We start from the raw sequence: 14,487 nt of genomic DNA, 5'->3' as shown, positions 1-14,487 counted from the left end.
GTGTTATTTTTCTTATGATAATCAACACTATAAAAAGGTATTGTTATCAAAGGCAAAAATAATTAAACTTATAAAATGAACGAACTTCATTTTTCCGTCAATTGTTTAATTGGCCATTGCATCTCTGAAAGAGAATCTCATATTGCAAGGTATCAGAACCTGACCGAATATCAACAAACTACGAATAACGCTTAGGTCACTCCAAGATTTGAATGTGGGAGCGAAATTCGACATTGGCGAATTTTGATACGTACATACACAGCAAAAGCGAAATGTTTTGGGGACGTTTTTTTCTAACGTCGGTGAAAACAGTTTTGCTAGTGAAGCTAGCCGAATGAAATCCGCGTAATTACCCGCTCTAACTTATTTTCGAGCGGTTATCGGTCCGATGCCGACCGAGCCCCATAAAGTGCTACAAAAGTGCCGGAATCTAACCCCGCTCTGCCCCCCGCAAGCAGCACTGCCTACAGCTTCAGCTATAAATATTCGTGATAACGAGTACTGAGCGAAACAGCTTCACTGTAGAATTTGCCTTCTCTCTTTCTCTCAATGCTGTCGTTGGAAACACAACAGAGAATGTATCGAGAGTCAAATTGTGAAAGTATAAAAAGCTTTTATTTACATTTTTTCAATATAAATATTATATTCTTCATTTAATTTCAGAAACAGATTCAGCATACAGACAAACAAGCCGCCGCTGGTATCATATTCCTAATACTCGTTGAAATCGCGTCAAAAGTAGCAAAGCAACATATCAACAGCATAAATGTTCCAATGATGTGCACGATGGAGGAAATCGTTATGTGTTGATTTATGTTAAAAATGCGACAACCGCCGAACACCTAGAGGACATATTCAAGCGGAAACATCTGTGATTACAAAAATATGGTAGTGGCAGGAAAATCATTTCGAAAGAGTGTCGAATTTTCGTAGTCCGATGATGTATTGAATGAATGACAACATCGATGGAGATGATGGATGACCCCGGCATATCAGTGATGTGCAATCGAACGTCGTGATTATAAACATAAACTGACTGGTGGAATCATTACACTGTAGCGCACTCGATAACCCAACAACAACTTTATCAAGAACATTGAAGCTCAAGACGCGTAAGTACGAATGGGAATAATTTATTTTCATATTATTGATTTTGTTAAATTATTCCAGAAACAAACTCTGTTAATGTTGTCGAGGCCAGGTATTGCAGAATGCGATAACGATAGTTGAGCTGATTGCAACCAAATATCCGATGATGAAATTTACATCTCTTGAGATGTACCTGATGACGATAGAAATCACCCGATAGCGTTGGAAACGGTCGTGCTGGGTCCTACCGCGAGACTATGAAGAAATATTGCGAAAATTCAAAACTGAAATAATTAATTATTGATAGTCGAAAATGTTTAGCTTTAGATAGTTTACCATAAATGTTAGTCAATCCGTTTAAAGTATTTATAATGTAGTGTCGGGGGGGTAAACATAATATAACTGTATAAATTTATAAAAATAATAAATATCAGTAAACAACATAAATTTAATTTTTTGTTTTATTTTTCTCAAATAAAAATAGAGCCATAACAAGGATCGAGCAGTTTTCCGTTCGGTCGACACGGAGCCAGATTGGCACAGGTTTGGCTCGTAATTGGTTGTCAAATACGAAGGATAGGTCGACGAAATCATTGCAAAATGGCACGACATCGGTACCGTTGTCGACACCATTTGTTGGGACCGATTTGGCACTACAATGTAGACTGGTTATGATCCGCTAGTGCTGGTTATGAATATAACGGTAAAGCAATCTACGCTTCGTGTTGGAGATGGACATGAGTCAACTACCGGCTTAATTGTGGAGAAGGCATTACGATTTCTCACGAGGTTTCTTTTCCGGTTGAAATGTAACGATGTATTTCTATCAAAATTGTTCAGTCGCAAGCGCACTGAAGAGAGAACAGATGCATGCGATGCAATCCCTCGACGCCAGAACCTAAAGTGCAATCTACAGCTCTCCTGCAAAAAGAATCGAACATGCTCCGCCAACGGATTGGATGATAGTTTTTGCTGTACAAAGACAGCACACCAGTTCAATTTAAGACATCAGAGTGTACGCAACAGCAGCAAATTTGAAGCAGAATTTAAGATGAAATTCTGCCACAGTGATGTGAAGTTCCATGCGAATGGAAAATCCCCGCTGCATCACTGCAATGGAGGCAGTCTGCATCGCGCCCACGGGGGGAATTTGGTTTCTTACGCTGGGCAATCCGCATAAAGGCTGCATTCCTATATCGCGCAGCGGGATTAAGTAGCAGTTTTTACAGTCCACTGCATTAAGACGCTTTGAAAATAATCCTGAAAATGTGTATGAAAGATTTGTTACACTTTTGGTTTTCAATAATTCAAACATCGTACTTACTCCACAGATACGCGAATCCTTATTCGGAACTAGTTTGTCGTCTCCGCAAAAATCTCGACCCAGCGCGTCTGTAAATACGTTTCCGAAGGAATACGATAAAAACTAATGCGAACATTTTCGCTCGTATTCGGGCAGCCTTTCACTGAGCAACGCATTTTTAATGTCCACTTTCCCTGATATAATATTTCTCCGAACGAAATAAAAACAAATGAAGTCACAGCCAGGTAAATGTTTACTCCTGCGATTTGAAAACATTGGATGAAAAGTGGAACGAAGAGTGGCCAGATGATTTAAAAAAAAGTCTGTAAAAATATGTGAGTCTGTTAAAAATGTGAAAATGTCTGTAAAAGTGTGCGGATCTGTAGAAATGTCTTTTAACGTTAATTTTTCCAGATTCATTGATTCTTTATACATCGCGATGCACGTGAGATTGTCTTTTGTATATTATTGTATATTTTGTATATTTACATCTTTTATATATACAGCCATTCCATGCCAAACCGATATAGTGGTTCTCAGATTTCGATGAAAAGTGATAGTTTTGTTCTTTATCGCAAAACATTAGACCCTTTTTTTTTATTTTTCGTTAGGATGACCATTTCCATTTTAGGGTGGTCCGAAAAACATTTTTCCCCAGCTTTTCCAAAAACTGACTTTTTTAAAAATTCATGACTTCTAAATCAATGAACCGATTTAGATTATCGACATATCTAATTGAAGCCAATGAGCTCGCTTTTCATTAAAATATATTTTATTGAAATTGCAAAGAAAAAAAGGATTTTGTTTTCGTAATTATCGGTTGTAGTTTTTTTTTTATTATTTTCATCGCTTTGGGCTAGAGGGCGCCATATATTTTTTATACTTTTCTAGAAAGCTGCGGATGTTATACATAACATATCTTGATTTCAGAGATGCTATTTTTTCATTTTTGAGATATGATTTTTTAAAGTTAACCGGTGGTCTGAAAAATCATTTTTCCCCTTGAGAACCACTTTATTGGCATGAAATGGCTGTATATACAGTAGTTTACATTTAATGCGACATTTAGAAAATTGGACAGATCTGTAATGCGACACGTTTAATTGGACCTTTTTACCTCTAATTGAACATTTTTGTAAACATCAAGTTCGGGGCCTAAATTATGGTCCCACATTGAAAGTCCCAACCAGGCTTCGACACTGTTTCACTCTCATCGCCAATGTCTAATTACAAGTCAAAATCGCCTCCAATGCAACACTGAGTGGTGCCTCGGCATGTCGCATTAATATTTGCGACATTCATTTTCCGAATTTTTCGACATTCCTTCTGAGTTTTCCGGAAACTTTCCGATTTTGATCTCCACTATATTGACCTACGGGAAGAGACGAATACAATAAAATAAAGAAGGCTTAAATCGGATCATCCCTTCTTTGAGGCCCGCTTACGAACAGATTTCTGCTTTTCATTTTCATTTATATAGATATATATCAAGCCCCGGGCAAGGGGATATGATCCGCGAGTCAAGATGTGCTACAAATTTAGCTGTCATTGCCAAACCTATCAAATTACTCGGCGAACTCAAGGCAAATCTATGGAACAAGGTGCGCCCATTCGCTAACTAAAAAAAGAATTGTTTTTTGAAAAAAAAAATTATGTGAAATGTAATGTAATGAATTTTTAGCTTCACTTTTCAGCCGAAGAACACAGCTATCACCGCACTAAAATACCTTATTTACATCTGGCTTAAAACGCACGTAAACGTAAACGTCATATTTAACTCGAAACAATCGTTAAATTCGTGAAAATTTAAAGAAGGTAGTTTTGAAATCTTATAAATAGTATGTAGATTTTTAAGTTATTCGATTACTTAAAACACGTAGTCCTGACGCTTACTTAGCCATTTGGTTGTATATTTCCAAATATACACAATAATCACAAAAACTCACCATTATAATATAAAATCAGCATCAAACACAATTTCAGTTTCATATTATTTCACAATTTTCGAGGAAACGTATTACTCTATTACATAGAATACATATTGAATACAGAAAAGTAAATTTTCATTCATTATTTTTTGTTCTAGAAGTGTGTTAATTTCGTCCTTAATTTCGTTTTCCAAATGGCGCAAATCATTATGGTGCCTTCAACGCAAAGACAATAAATGAAACGCTTGCAGCGTAAAACGTAATGAATACAATGAATATAGCAATGAGTATTTCATAAAGTATCAGTATATTCCACAAATTGTGCTCAATCGTCTTAATTTACTTTTGTGTATTTTTTAAATGGCTGCAGAAAACCACTTCACGTTTTGACCCACCTGGTAGTATGTGGTAGTACTTGCCTTGTTTTACACCAGCTTGAGAGTTTGGCAGTTCTCGCGAGTGACAGTGGTCGCAAATTGCATTTGCGACCCGGACATGTTTGACGCTGTCAAATCCTATGTGCTAGTATACGGATGCCCTCAGGCTGATATATATAGGCTAACAGTGCGAGGTTAAAGGGATGCTCAAGGACCTGGATGAAACGGTCTCCGTTTTCGCTCGGAGCAGTATGAATTTCATGTCGTCTAAAGACGACGCTCGTAACGAAAGGGTTGAGGCTTTGAGAATCAACTCATTGTCGTTTACTCAAAAGATACCCCTCTAGGAGAGTCATTTTTAAGGAAATTAGCGACGCACATGTTGCACCGTACGTTTGCTAAAAATTTATTCGCTTGACGGCGGCAGCGCTAATTCGGTTTACTTGGTTTGTCGTCGGCTGTTCTTGAAATTACAATCTGTTAAGTTTACCAATCTCATCGATAGTTCTCATAAGTTCTCGACTCTGTTCCCTCACTGTCATGAAATTTTGAAGTATAGTATAGATACATTTAATGCAATTTTTCATTCATGGTGGAGAATCGTATTGTCGGTTTCGTCTGCAATGATTTCAGGGCAAAAGTAATAAAATAGGCAGAGCGGCAATAAATAAACGCGTCTTTATTGAACGATGACTAGCGTGAAAAGAGACACAGTTTTGGGAGAAACGTCAAAGCAATACTTATAACTAGGTAGGTTGCCTTTAGCAATGTATTGGTCGGTTGCAATAGGGTTGCTAACTTAACACCTCCACTCAACCGAACAACCCTAGCTTGTTCCGTAAATGTTCAAACGGTCCACGTGCCAATCCTTTTGTAAAGATGTCAGCCACTTGCTCCGATGTTGGCTTGTATAATATTTTGAAAACACCGCTCTGGATCTTCTCACGAACGAAGTTATACCGGATGTCGATGTGCTTCATCCGCTTGTGATCCCTCGGCTCCTCAGCGATTCGGATACAAGATTGGTTGTCTTCAAATAGTGATATGGGATGACTAAAAACGACACCAAGTTCTTCAAGCAAATTTTTAATCCAAATCCCCTCACACGCAGCTTGACTTAGGGATATGTACTCGGCCTCCGTTGACGATAGAGACACCGTTGCTTGCTTTCGAGTCATCCATGAAACAGTTGCTCCATAAACTAGAAACACGTTGCCGGAAATTGAGCGTCGATCGTCTTGATCGTTGCCCCAGTCAGCATCGGCATAGCCTACTAATGGCTCTTCTTCATTCTGATGATAGACCAAACTCATGTTTATGGTCCCCTTTAGGTATCGCAGTATACGTTTCAGGTGACACCAATGAATCTCGGTTGGTGCGGACTGGAAGCGGCTGAAGAAATTTACTGCTACACTTATATCTGGACGCGACGCAAGTGCCAAGTACGTTAAACAGCCAATGAGTTCCCTGTACGACTTCTTTGTCACATGATGTTCCTCGATTTCCAATTTCAAGTTTGGTTCTAACGGTGTCGCCACTGGCTTACAGTCGGCCATACCGAACCTTTGCAACATATCCGCTATGTACTTAGGTTGACTAATCTTCAAGGTACCTCCGCTGAAATCACGGTCCACTTTCAGACCAAGGAAGAGTTTCAACTCCCCCATATCAGACATCTCAAATTGTTTCGACAGTTGCTGTTTGAACCTAGTCAATAAATCCATTCTATCAGATACAAGAATGATGTCGTCAACGTACAACAAACGGATAGACGACGGATTCCTTCCAACTCATCTTATAGAGACAGGTATCTACGTTGGACCGTTTGAATCCGAGCTTCGTCATGAATGAATGGAATTTATCATTCCAGCTCCTCGGAGCTTGCTTCAGGCCATATAAGGCTTTCTTGAGACGATACACAAAATCTGGATTCGTACTCTCGAGACCTTCAGGTTGTCGCATATATATTTCCTCCTTCAGTACACCGTTGAGGAAAGCAGTACGTACGTCCATCTGATGAATGTAATACCCTTTTTTATTCGCCACCGCCAAGAGCGTTCTAACAGTGGTGATTTTGACTACGGGTGCATACGTCTCGTCGTAGTCGAACCCCTTCCGTTGTGAGCAGCCTTTCGCAACCAATCGCGCTTTGTAGCGATCCACATTTCCAGCCTCGTCGCACTTAACTTTGAACACCCACTTGCAGTCCACAAGGTGCTTTCCTGCTGGTTTCGGTACGAGTAACCACGTCTCGTTTTTCCTGAGCGATTCGAGCTCACTTTCGATGGCAGACTTCCATTGGTTCCAGTCGCTTCGTTTTCTCAGACCATCGATGGTTGATGGTAGATCCTCAACAAACGCCTCTGCGTTCAATGCGAACGCCATAACAGCATCAACTCCGGCTGAACCTGCAAAACATTCACCGCCAGTATTTGCTCCAAATCCAGTAATAAAATCGTGAAACTTACCGGGGAGCTTGCGCTCCCGTCCACTGGGCCTCGTCGACATTTCTGCTGGACAGTTGTCAACTTCTAATTGCGGAGGGAGCGCATCGGCAGCTTTTTCCTCAGCATCAATCTCTTCAGATGATTCATAATCCGTTGGTTCAGTCTGCACCGACACGTTGTCCGTTTCCAGGCCAGGTTCGTCTTCTTCGGCTGATTCACAGGACACTTTTATTGGATCTTGTTTTCGCTCCGTTTTCCGTTCTTCGTCAAACACAACATCACGGGAAGTGAAGATTGTTTTCCTCCTAGGATCCCAGATCCTGTATCCATTCGCCGTGTATTCCACCATCACATTTTTTTCACTTCTTGGGTCCAATTTTCCACGTTTTTCCTTTGGCACCCATGTGAATGCTGTTGATCCAAACACACGCATTTTATCCACATTTGGCTTCCTACCGTACCATAATTCAAACGGTGTTTTCTTCTCTTCTAGAGCAGACGTCGGACTTCTATTCAGAATGAATGCGGCAGTGAGAACCGCTTCACCCCACATCGATTTCGGTAAACCAGCGTCTTGCATCATGGAACGAGCTTTGTCCAACAAGGTGCGATTCAATCGTTCCGCTACCCCGTTCTGCTGTGGGCTGTACGGAACTGTTACCTCCATTCGAATTCCCTCAGTGCGGCAATATTTCGCAAATGATTTGCTGGTGTACTCCCCGCCATTGTCGCACCTGAGTCTCGCTACCTTCGTGTTGAAAAATGCAGTCACATGTGCACAATACTGCTCAAATTTCTCCTGTACTTCATCTTTCGATGCCAACAAATACACCGCCGTGAAATGACTGTAATCGTCCATAAATGACACAAAAAACGTTTCCCGTTCCAAGTGGTTGGATTGAACGGCCCGCACACATCGGAGTGGATGAGCTCTAACGGTCGAGATGAATGTCTCTCCACGACATTGTTAAAGGGTTGTCTTGTTTGTTTTCCTGCTAAACATACCTCACATATACATCGGTCAGGCCAATCACGAATCTTCGCTGCTGTCTCGATAACCCCGTTTTTCCAGAGGTTCTTCATATTAGTCCCTCCTAGGTGACCGTATCTCCGATGCCACAAATCAAAAACGTCGTTTTTCGTCGTCATGGCACTCGCATTTGCTGATACCATATCTCCACGAGAGTATATATGAAGAGCATACAGCTGACCGCTTCTGTGTCCCATGCACACGATCCGCTTTGCCTTTTGGATAATCACTTTTCCTGCAGCAATCTTCACCGTCATACCACTGTCTTCGAGTCGGCGCACGGAGAACAAATTACACTGCAACTCCGGTACGTACAAAACATCCTTCACCACCGCTGGCTGCTTCTTACCATCGATCATCATATCGACACGGATTGTACCGGCAGATTCCGCCACGATAACTTGACCGGACTTGGCCACTGAAATGCACACCTTCCGTCTAAGTGAGTGTATTTCCTCGAACAGTCGCTTCTCTTTCACCATGTGATCTGTCGCACCTGAATCTAAAAACCATTCAATTCGTTTACCCGTCCTCACAGCAGGCGCCACAAATGCACCGATGTCTGTGGTTGCAATAAACAAAGTTTCATCCTCGCACGTAGCATGTGCGGTTCCTTTGATTTTTCGATTGGATTTCCCCTTTGGCTTGGTATTTTCCTCGCGTTCCCTACTACATGTAGGTCGATAATCGGGACAGTCCACACGTTTGTGCCCGAATCTGCCACACTCGAAACATTTGAAACCGGCTTTCTTTCCAGCAAAAGCCGATTCACCAACATAATCCACCGCATGACCCGTTTGATTCGCACGTTTTGCCGACTCGTCCATCAGCCTCTTCTTCACGTACTCCATAGTCAAGTGATCCGGTTGAATGGTTTCCAAAGCCGTGATTAACGCATCAAAAGACTTCGGTAGCGATAGCAACAGCTGGCAAACAACATCCTCCTCGTCGATTTTCACCCCGGCAGCCTTCATCTCTCGCAGCACTTTTTCAAACTGCAGCAGATACGTCTTCACATTTTCGCCTTCTTTTAACCGCAATTCCTGGAACTGCTTCTTCAGGAATAATTTACCTGCGATCCCGACACGCTCGAACGCGTTCTTCAAAGCATCCCACGCTTCTTTCGCCGTCCGTTTGTCCTTTACGTAGTCCAATTGATCCTCTGCTATTCGGTGGATGAGCAAATTTTTGCACTTCTTATCCCTGGCCATACGATCGTCGAGTTTCTTCTTCTTCTCCACCTTGACAGCCACTGTGTCCCCCGGAAGCTCCCTCGCGTACTCCTCGTTATCGATGGCATTCTCCAGACAATCCAGCAAATTTTTGTCCTCCATCAGAACCTCAATTCGGAATTTCCAGTTTCCGAAATTCGTTCCATCAAACAGCCACAACTTTTCGTCACCCATTTCCGCGTTTACTACTTTCGAAAAAAAGAATGTTCCGGACTTTTCTTCCGACCTAACCGACCTAGCCCATAACCTAATAAAATAGGCAGAGCGGCAATAAATAAACGCGTCTTTATTGAACGATGACTAGCGTGAAAAGAGACAGAGTTTTGGGAGAAACGTCAAAGCAATACTTATAACTAGGTAGGTTGCCTTTAGCAATGTATTGGTCGGTTGCAATAGGGTTGCTAACTTAACAAAAAGTACTTATGAAATCATGAAAAACGCTGACGTATACAATTTATTGCTACCAAACAAAACATCAACAGAATGCAAAAGATACTGAAGTACTGTCGTCGGCCACTGAGCAATACTATGCTCACGACATCACTGCAATGCGACCTATTTTGCGCACATAAACACTGTGATTACGCCGGACGACAAGGTGTTAATGAATTACTCAAAAAATAGGTCTAACGTCATGTGTATTGATATAAACTGAATATGAAAACTTTTTATGTATTAAAACTATGGAAAAATGTAATACGATGAGTCAAATATCTTTGATGTGATAAACAGAGCCTTTCATTTTTCAAAAACCTGTGAAATATTGTTGTATCTAAAAAGTCTGCAACAAAAATAAAAAGTGTTTTACAGATATGTCTGTAAATTTACAAACATATCTGTTAATCTGGCATCTCTGGTGGTCTGAGAATTTATTGCAAGAAATCGCTTGAAAAAATCCATAAATTTGCTTGAAAATGAAGTGGATTGAGTCCGCACCACTTAGTGTATAACGACCTTCTAGATAACGACCTATCTAGATATCTTGGAAATCTACTGTGTTTTGTTTGTAAGCGAAACACAATACGCTAGTGCCGAAGCTCGCTCGTGATCAGTCTGTCTCTTTCACGCTACAACCAAATATTTCCCCTTCTGCTTTCTGCCGTACTGTTTTCATATACCGCTCCCCTAACCAACTTTGTGACGAAACGGCCTCACCTTAGGATATACTTCTAGGCGCCTTGACCAAAACAACCGGATTTTTGAAATTAATCGTTCATCCATTAATCGAATACTTTTCAGCAGTTTGTTATGTTTCCTTTACAATGCAGGTTTTTAATCGTCTGCGATTTACTCACGCGCGACATTTTTCAGAGAATGGTGCGCGGTATTGCGCGATAATCTGTCATAATCTGTCTGTCAAACCTGCATCCCTCTAATCACACTGCCATTTTTGTTATGGACAAGGTCGTACTAGATTGGTGGAACAAAATTATATCGTTAGAAGTGTGTATGCAAGTATTCCAGATAATTAATAATTGGAAAACTAGCTAATTCAATAGGATATTAACAAAAATATGTAAAAATAATTATGATTATGCAGCAATATGCTTGCATTAGTTGATCGACTTAGCTCTCACTTATTGAAGCGGTTCATATGTATATAGCTGAACATTCATTTCGATATATCATTCCTCTTATCTAGCATATCTTGTTCCATCTCTCTGATGTATGTAGCGTCTCCTGTCAAAGCAACGCGATTTTCGCAGCAAAAGCTTGGAGAGTTCTATCTTTTTTCGCACTGTCATGGGTGATTTCGCGCTTTGCTCTGATTGGTTGGCGAATAAAAATCGTTATTAAAGAAAAAAATCGCTCTCAATGTGAATGATTGTGAATCCGGCATTATTCGATACGATTAATCGCTCCAAATAATCGATTAATCGATTAATCTTCACACTGAGAGAAATAATTAGTTAGACTAATATTTCTCATTTGTTAGAAGGCCATCTGGAATCAAAAAAGTGTTCATTCCGCCTGAAAATCAATTATTATCTTTTACACTCCCCTAAACTCTTAAACGAAGCTCATTTCGAATCGATGGCATTGAGCTTCTTTTAGGAGTTTAGGAGAGCGTCAAAGATAATGATTGATTTTCAGGATAATACTGCAGCGGCCGTACGGTTTTTTTTGCTCTGGGTTTGGATCGATTAATCGACGTAAATTATTCGTTCGCTTCGATTATTGGTTGTGCACCCACAATCCAATCGACGAAAAAAACATCGACCTAACAACGACCGTAACGCTGTTACCTATTCACTATGACGACGATTAGGTATCGACATCTGGATACGGCATTAGTTTGTATGAGACAAACTATTCTCTATCATATTAGTCGGCCCGAATCAGTTTGTATTTGCTAAAATTTGTATGAAATTTTTTTCTTGGCATAATTTTTTCTACTTAAAGTACGTTGTCATGACCCTAATTTGAATTATTTTCTATAGACGTTCAGATATTCTCAAAAAAACTTGTCATTATAATATAAAAATATCTCAAAACATATTTTTTATGACGTTTTTTCACCACTTGCAGGAAATGGTGATTTTAACTTACATAGAGTACTAATTTGATTAAGGAAAAATCATGTTCATTCATAATTTTCATTTTAAAAGTGTATTCATTCCTTCTGCAAATCCATACTGTCATGCCTATTCCCCAATATCGCCAACGCGGATAGTTCGTTAGTCGAAAATACTGAATAATTAAACAAACCAAATGGCATCACTGGTGGTTCTTTTTCCACTCCGCTAAACTGTCATCTCAAACAAAAACAAATGGATCATACAACTGGTGAGTATGAAATATATTTCGGCTTTTTAATTATTAATTATTTTATCTTATCAGCTATGAATACATTCGACTCGTTTGCTTCCATCAATCGGTAAGTGAGAAAGATGATTTCTCCCATCAGTGCGGATTTCCACTTCTATCACAGCAGCCAACAACATCCGTTTTCCTGCAGCAGTAACCTATAACCCCTGTTGGCGATGCCGGGGGACAGCATCAACAGCAGCAGCAGCAGAATTTGACCATGGTATGGTATTGCGAAGAACTTTCCCCATTAGAGGTTCCGTGCTTCGCGCACATTCAAAATCCTCTTCAGACACGAAAACTCAACGACAAGGAGGTATTTATCAACTTGCTCAGCTGAATTACCACCCGGAGGAACCCGAATGCACTGATTCCGTTGTATAGTAGAATGAAAATAGGCGAGGTAAGCGAACGTAATCGCATGATATTTTAATAGTTCGCATTTTTATCCGGATCATACAACTGGTGAGTAGGGAATTCATTTCTGCTTTTCACTTACTAATCATTTTATTTTGTTTCAGCTATGAATACATCCGACTCAATCAATCGGCGAATGAGAAAGATGATTTCCCTCATCACCACATTGCTTATTTCCACTTCTGTCACGCCAGCCAACAGCATCAGCTTTCCCGCAGCAGTATCCTTTAAGTCCAGGGTGCTATTCCGGGGAACAGCATCATCAGTAACAGCAGCAGGACCTGGCCATCGATAGTATTTCGAGCAATTTTCCCCATCGGAGATCCCGTGCTTCACGCACATTGAAGAAACCTCCTCAGCCACATATGTGTGTCAAGGAGAAAAAGGAGCTGGATTCGAATCGTCAATCCAGACAACCTGAATGCACCGATTGCATTATATATCTTGTTTATATTTTATATGCATTTTGTGTTTTTTTGAATAAAATGATTAAAATCGATCAATGTTTTTCCTTTTCATGTTTCATAACAAACCAATACAAACAAGAGACGATCAGTGTTGGAAGCAGCGTTACATGCAGGTCGACGCCTTGCATATGTTGGCAAAAATGTGGCGTCAAGTTGTTCGATGAATGCATATGAAAGGTCGATAAATCGATTGCAAGGTGGCAGCATTTGAGGTCGATTGTTGACATTTCATCGACCCGATCTTGGCAGGCAAAACGGATTGTGGGCAGTATTCGTTCGATTAATAATCGATTTCTGTAGGAAGCATTCGATTAATCGATTAATCGAACGATTATCGGGGATCACTACATATAACTAGTGAATATGGAATCTTTTTCTGCTATTCATTTTATAACTATTATTTTTTCAGACCCATCTCAACAGACAGGCCGGTTTCGTTTTCTGCGAAACCGAGCGGGCCCGGGAGTGGGAGGAGTTTATGGCGATCGCTTCGCCAAAATCTCAGCGGAACTCAAAATGTGCCTCGCGGAGGCACTCGCTGTTGATGAAGAAAAATTTCGACGCGAGCTCGATGGACGATGAAAATGCTGCCACTTATAAGAGCCTGGAGGGAGATTCAGTGCTAGCGTTGGCGCAAATTATGCGGCGAACCATCATTGTCATGTCGGATGTGTTTTTGCGCGATATGAACGGGGAAGCCTTTTCGCCGATTCCGTTTGGTAGTGTCTATCGTTCTAGGTGCCGTCAAATAAGTGCCATCGACCCCGTTGCTGTTTGGTCTACGATATGGCCCATTTTTCGGCCCTGGTTGCTATGGAAACCCCGAATGATTTTCCTCCGGCGTTCATTCCGCTGGTGGATCCCAGCAGTCAGCTGTTGCTTATTTAGTTTTGCATCGATTCGGGAAAAGATTTTGATTGGTGGGAGTATGACGACAGTAATGCGAACTGGTTGTTGACGGATGGAGAGCATGTGGCGTTGCTGAAAGTCTACTTGGAGATATTTTACGCACCCGTCGCGGACAGTCCGGATGATGAGATTTATGACGATTACTCGGACGAGGAGAATGAGAAGAAAATCGCCGACGGGGAGGTTGTATTTTCGGACAAGAATTATAACAGCGAAACGAGTGCATCTAATCTAGCCGCAATAAGTGCTTCTAATTAGTCACTTTCACCATTCCCACCCAGTTCAAGAAGCGGTGGTGAGTCGAGCGGAAAAATTAAAGTCGCGAAGCATCTGCAAAGTGTGGTAAAGCGTGTAATGCATTGTAAAATCAGTTGGAATAATCGGACTTTTTTGCTTCCATCAACTGGTGAGTAAGAAAAATGATTTCCCCCATCCCCACAGTGCTTATTTCTACTTCTATCACAGCAGCCAACAGCATCA

At 40.8% G+C, this 14,487-nt stretch overlaps 2 long non-coding RNA genes across 2 annotated transcripts; both read left to right on the top strand.

Annotated features, from left to right (window-relative positions):
- Nucleotides 1–318: 318 nt before the first annotated feature.
- Nucleotides 319–1,512, top strand: LOC129767857 (uncharacterized). Its single transcript, XR_008741586.1, has 3 exons — nt 319–601; nt 664–1,112; nt 1,171–1,512. It is a non-coding gene; the product is annotated as an uncharacterized LOC129767857 (long non-coding RNA).
- Nucleotides 1,513–12,102: 10,590 nt separating this feature from the next.
- LOC129767858 (uncharacterized) lies at nt 12,103–13,130 on the top strand. Its single transcript, XR_008741587.1, has 3 exons — nt 12,103–12,193; nt 12,248–12,679; nt 12,736–13,130. It is a non-coding gene; the product is annotated as an uncharacterized LOC129767858 (long non-coding RNA).
- The last annotated feature ends 1,357 nt before the right edge of the window (nt 13,131–14,487 follow it).

The sequence above is a fragment of the Toxorhynchites rutilus genome, chromosome 2 (genome assembly GCF_029784135.1).
Source record: "Toxorhynchites rutilus septentrionalis strain SRP chromosome 2, ASM2978413v1, whole genome shotgun sequence".
Classification (NCBI taxonomy): Eukaryota; Metazoa; Arthropoda; class Insecta; order Diptera; family Culicidae; genus Toxorhynchites; species Toxorhynchites rutilus.
The sequence above is the reverse complement of the archived record's forward strand: the minus strand, read 5'-3'. Positions and strand labels throughout refer to the sequence as shown.